This window comes from Coenobita brevimanus, chromosome 19, assembly GCF_032717465.1.
Source record: "Coenobita brevimanus isolate Jiangsu-jjx chromosome 19, ASM3271746v2, whole genome shotgun sequence".
NCBI classification, from domain to species: domain Eukaryota; kingdom Metazoa; phylum Arthropoda; class Malacostraca; order Decapoda; family Coenobitidae; genus Coenobita; species Coenobita brevimanus.
Genome location: NC_136972.1, coordinates 1380659 through 1387279, shown reverse-complemented (window position 1 = coordinate 1387279; position 6621 = coordinate 1380659).

The window sequence follows — 6621 nt, the reverse complement described above, 5'->3', positions numbered from 1 at the left end:
AGGACGTTTGTATAACCAGGTAGAGGAGCCGCTCGGTTATATCTGTGCCACCACGTGAAGGCGTCCCTCTCCAGCACCCAGGTCTGTGGTAATTTCATGATACTTCTAGCGCTACAGATTTACAGATTCACCCAAGCCTCCGAACCACTGTGCATGATTTGGAACCGCTGAGAATTTGTGTAATGATGGTGCATCTTTCGTGTGTACAACAATGGTGCATCTTTCGTGTGTGCAACAATGGTGCATCTTTCGTGTGTACAACAATGGTGCATCTTTCGTGTGTACAACAATGGTGCATCTTTCGTGTGTGCAACAATGGTGCATCTTTCGTGTGTACAACAATGGTGCATCTTTCGTGTGTACATAGGCCTAATGGATGCATCTTTCGTGAGTGTAATAGGCCTAATGGATGCATCTTTCGTGAGGGTACAAGGCCTAATGATGCATCTTTCGTGGGTGTAATAGGCCTAATGGTGCATCTTTCGTGTGTGCAACAATGGTGCATCTTTCGTGTGTACAACAATGGTGCATCTTTCGTGTATGCAACAATGGTGCGTCTTTCGTGTGTACAACAATGGTGCGTCTTTCGTGTGTACAACAATGGTGCATCTTTCGTGTGTGCAACAGTGGTGCATCTTTCGTGTGTACAACAATGGTGCATCTTTCGTGTGTGCAACAATGGTGCATCTTTCGTTGGCGTAATAATGATGAACCTTTTCTGGGTGTGATGATGGTGCATCTTTCGCAGGTGTAACAATGGAGCATCATTCGTGAGTGTAATAGGCCTAATGATGCATCTTTCGTGAGTGTAATAGGCCTAATGATGCATCTTTCGTGAGTGTAATAGGCCTAATGATGCATCTTTCGTGGGTGTAACAATGATGCATCTTTCGCAGGTGTAACAATGGTGCATCTTTCGTGCGTGTAACAATGATGCATCTTTCGCAGGTGTAACAATGATGCATCTTTCGTGGGTGTAACAATGATGCATCTTTCGCAGGTGTAACAATGGTGCATCTTTCGTGGGTGTAACAATGATGCATCTTTCGCAGGTGTAACAATGATGCATCTTTCGTGGGTGTAACAATGGTGCATCTTTCGCAGGTGTAACAATGGAGCATCTTTCGTGGGAGTGATGATGGTGCATCTTTCGCAGGTGTAACAATGGTGCATCTTTCGTGAATGTAATAGGCCTAATGATGCATCATTCGCAGGTGTAACAATGGAGCATCTTTCGTGGGAGTGATGATGGTGCATCTTTCGCAGGTGTAACAATGGAGCATCTTCCGTGAGTGTAATAGGCCTAATGATGCATCTTTCGTGGGTGTAACAATGGTGCATCTATCGTAGGTGTGATAATGGTGCATCTTTCGTGGGTGTAATAATGGTGCATCTTTCGTGGGTGTAATAATAGTGCATCGTTCCTGGGTGTAATAATGGTGCATCTTTCGTGGGTGTAATAATGGTGCATCGTTCCTGGGTGTAATAATGGTGCATCTTTCGTGGGTGTAACAATGGTACATCTTTCGTGGGTGTAACAATGGAGCATCTTTCGTGGGTGTAACAATGGTACATCTTTCGTGGGTGTAACAATGGAGCATCTTTCGTGGGTGTAACAATGGAGCATCTTTCGTGGGTGTAACAGTGGTACATCTTTCGTGGGTGTAACAGTGGTACATCTTTCGTGGGTGTAACAGTGGTACATCTTTCCTGGGTGTAATAATGGTGCAACTTTCGTGGGTGTAACAATGGAGCATCTTTCGTGAGTGTCCATTGAGGGTAATGTTGCTAGTTTCAATACCCCACGCCTTCACAAACTACCCTCACTGGTCTGTTCTTTGGGGGGCTTCCTTTGTATTCTCTTTTATGGCCCTTCATGCTCATTCTCCTGTTCCTTTTATGCCTCCTCTCTCCTCTTTCTCTCTACAGTTCCCTTCTCATTTTCTCTGCCCTATTCACTTTCACTGCTCACTCTCCCTCCACCTTCTTTCTCTCGTTCTCTCCCTCTTTTTTCTCTGCGTTTCCTTCCTCTGTTTTTGTCTCATGGTACACTTCTGTCGTCCTTTGTTGTCTTCTCTACTTCTCACTTTTAATACCCACTCTTTTCCCTCTTTTTTCATGTCTCTCTCTCTCTCTCTCTCTCTCTCTCTCTCTCTCTCTCTCTCTCTCTCTCTCTCTCTCTCTCTCTCCACTATTTTTCTCTTCTTTTTTCTTGTATCATCCTTTTTCACAATCCACTTTCTCTTCCCTTTCTTTCCTCACCCTAGCTCTCTTTTTTCTCATGTTTACTACTCTGATACTCTCTCACTCATTACGTGCATTCCCATTTTCCTCTCTCTCTCTCTCTCTCTCACGGCAGATTGCTAACTCCAGCCCAGCAAAAGTCAACAGCATCTGATAAGAGTTTGATTAAGTGGAGTCAGGTAGTCTATCTTTGGTGTGTGTGTGTGTGTGTGTGTGTGTGTGTGTGTGTGTGTGTGTGTGAGAGAGGGAGAGAGAGAGACAGACAGACAGACAGACAGACAGAGACAGAGACAGACAGACAGACAGACAGACAGACAGACAGACAAACACAGACAGACAAACAAACAGACAGAGAGACAGACAGACAGATAGACAGACAGATGGCTAGAACGTTAGACAGATGTACTGAGACAGACGGGAGAGGGAAAGGTTAATAAAATATGCACTGTGAAGGAAGAAGAGACGTACATGATAAGAAATTGTGAGTGAGAGAGGCTCTGAAAGTGTGGGCAACCGAGGTCCTTTGAGAGACAGTAATGTGCCAGTGAGGAAGTGTGTCGAGTAGTAGTAGTAGTAGTAGTAGTAGTAGTAGTAGTGGTGGTGGTGGTGGTGGTGGTGGTGGTGGTAGTTGTAGTAGTAGTAGTAGTAGTAGTGGTGGTGGTGATGGTGGTGGTGGTGGTGGTAGTAGTAGTAGTAGTAGTAGTGGTAGTAGTAGTAGTAGTAACCTGAAATAGGTTACTACCCTAATGCAAGTAAGTCCATCTTGATGGTGAAACCAGCTTACTATCAAGATGCACAAGAAGCATTTAGAGGCACAAACGTGATAGTGACCAAGGAAGGTCAGAGGCATCTAGGGGCTGTGATTGGAACTAAGGAATTCAAAGACAAATATGTGAGTGATAAGGTGAAGACATGGGTAGAAGAAATTCATACACTATCCAGCCACGTAAAAACAGAACCCCATGCAGCATACAGTGCATTTACCTATGGTGTAAAGCACAAGTGGACCTTCGTGATGAGGACCATACCAGACATCGAGTTGCTGCTACAACCACTGGAGGATGCAATCAGGGATTCATTCCTCCCATCTCTAACCAATGGCCACATCCCCACACCAGAAGAGAGGGACCTTCTAGCACTACCACCCAGGATGGGAGGCCTTGGCATTATAAATCCAGTATCCGTGGCAAGCTATGAACACAAAAATTCACTCAGGCTCACCGAATCCTTGTCACAGAAGATCTGCGCCCAGGTTGAGACGAGTGAAATCGACCACCAAAGGCAGAAAGACATAAAGACACAGATAAGCAAGGAGCGTGAAGCAAGACAAAAAGACCAGCTGCAGCACATAATCGAACATCTAACACAAGACCAGTGCAGAAGAGTTGAAATTGCACAGTAGGTTGGGGCATCGAACTGGCTCACAACCCTGCTTCTCAAGGCAAAAGGCTTCCACTTCAACAAACAAGAATTTATTGATGCCATAGCCTTGAGATATGGGTGGCCAATAGAGAACCTACCTCAACACTGTGCCTGTGGCACTGCCTTTGATGCAAACCATGCAATGGTATGCAAGAAGGGAGGCTTTGTTTGCATCCGCCACGATGAAGTACGCGACCTCACTGCCAAAATGCTGCAGGAAATATGCCATGATGTCACGATTGAGCCAGCTCTGCTACCCCTGGACGGCGAGCACTTCACCCACAGAACAGCAAACACATCGAATGATGCAAGAGTGGATGTCAGTGCTCGATGTTTCTGGACACGTGGGCAGAAGGCTTTCTTCGACATCAGGATATTCGATCCCATGGCAGCATGTCATCGTGAACTGTCTCTTGAAGCTGCACACAAGAGGAATGAACCAGAAAAAAATAGAAAATATCAAGAAAGGATCCAACATGTGGACCATGGTCGATTCACTCCCCTTTTGTTCACGACATCAGGTGGGATGGATCCAGAGGCAGTGAGATTCTATTCGAGCCTGGCAGAGGTTCTTTCTGAGAAGAAACGTCAACCGCAGAGTTCTGTTATGGCCTGGATGAGATGTCGACTGTCATTCTCCCTCGTGAGGTCAGCTCTGCTATGTCTCAGGGGCACAAGATCATCAGCCCTCAGGCCTGTCTCTCTGGCGGGTATGGATTACGAAGCTACAGTGGTCGAGAGTCGCATAGACCAGCGACTCCAATAGTTTAATGTCTTTATTTACACTGTAATATCAATAAAATAAAAAAGATAAAATAATAATAGTAATAGTAGATGGTTGGTAACCACAGCCGTTGGCGTGCTTGGGGCCAACGGATTGTAATATGAGGGTTAGTGTTAACCTTCACATTACAACTCCAAATGGTGAACTGTATTAGGAAGGTTGGTTTTGATCTTCACAATATAATTCCCCAATGGATGGAGGTGATTAAAAAAAAAAAAATAGTAGTAGTAGTAGTAGTAGTAGCAGTAGTAGTAGTAGTAGTAGTAGTAGTAGTAGTAGTAGTAAAAAGTAGTAGTGGTGGTAGTAGTAGTAGTAGTAGTAGTAGTAGTAGTGGTGGTGGTGGTGGTGGTGGCGGCGGCGGCGGCGGCGGCGGCGGTGGTGGTAGTAGTAGTACGTTAGTAATAGTAGTAGTAGTAGTCGTAGTCGTAGTAGTAGTCGTAGTAGTAGTAGTAGTAGTGGTAGTAATAGTAGTAGTAGTAGTAGCAGTAGTAGTAGTAGTAGTAGTAGTAATAGTAGTAGTAAAAAGTAGTGGTGGTGGTGGTGGTAGTAGTAGTAGTAGTAGTAGTAGTAGTAGTAGTAGTAGTAGTGAGAGCAAGAAAGGATGTGAGGGAGTGTGAAGGTGTGTAAGGAAGAGTGTGAAGGGATAGGAGGAAATGTGAGAAGGGATGTGGGAGTGTGTGAGTAACAGCGATAGCAAGTGATTTATGGGTGGTGTCAGAGCACTGTGTTGGAGAAACTTTGTGGAGGGTTAACAGAGGAACATAGGGATGGAGAGAGAGAGAGAGAGAGAGAGAGAGTGGGATAAGGAGTAATGAGACTGATTTTCTTTTACAAACACCTAATTAGAATACCTATATGTGGCATGTCTCCTACATATTAGAGCTGCACACCATAGTGTTCAACAGAGCTCTGTATAAAGTCAGCCTCTGTGTAAGCTTAAACGCACCCAGTCTCTAAGAATCTGATATCCCACCCCAAAGAGATCTATTATTTCCTCCACGAAAAAAATTAGGAGATGCTAGATGGGGGACGTGAGAGCTTGTCAGGCTATACGTCTACTGTATGTAATTCCGTCTTCCAATCTTAGTCAACCTAAAAAGTATCAAGCCTCTTACCACAAGAAAGCATTGTGTGGACGAAGCGATATATGGGGCATCCTGTGATTATAAGCACTAATTATTATCCCTAGTAATTATTAGGACTCCAAATCGCACCAAACTTGACATTCTGGATGCTGTGTTTTTCAAGATACTAGGATTAATAGATTCAAGTGTGTCCTACAAAACTCGCTTATTTTCAAGTACATCGTACCCCAGGTGTGCATCACTTTTTTTTTTTTTTTTTACTATACTTGAGGGTAAAGTAATGGTTCTTACTTTGAGGCACACGTACTCTCTGATGATACCAGATGTCATTGCTAGAGGCACAAAGCTGCCGGACGATTCACTTGTTACAAAGTTTCTCGATTTTTTAGTCATGTTGCCTTTTCACAACTCAAACAATATATATATATATATATATATATATATATATATATATATATATATATATATATATATATATATATATATATATATATATATATATATATATTTATGTGGAGTAGACAAGCACCAGTCAAGCAGGGCAGTACTCCCGAGGTGGATGGAAAGCTGATGACAGGGAGTGCTGGAGCTCCCGTTTCATCAGCCCTCAGGACTAGTTCCTGATCATCCCCCTTTGATGAACTTTTTCAGTGTCTCAGTTACACAGAGAGTAGGCCAGCATGCTCTCCAGTACAAATTTCTCTAACTATCTACACCAAACTACATGCACAGTACACACTACACTTCCTATTAAAAATTTAACTAAAATGGCGTCTCTTTACCAAGCCTCGGAGTCCCCAGGGGGGGGGGACCATAAATGCCCCCACCATCCGCCCCTCTCCCGGTGATGACTCGAGGTGCCTGGAACCACTGTCTGACTCTCTTCTTCTTCATTTCTGCAACATTCGCTGCCTTTCCTCTAACTTTCGCTCTGATGAGCACCACCTCTCCTTCTCTAAACCTCACCTTCTTTTTCTAACGGAGACTCGGCTGTCTGAGGCAACTGACAGCAAACCCTTTTCTGTATCCTCCTACTTTCTCTATACTCATTTCAAAGCCAAAGGTGGCTGTTGTGTATATATACGC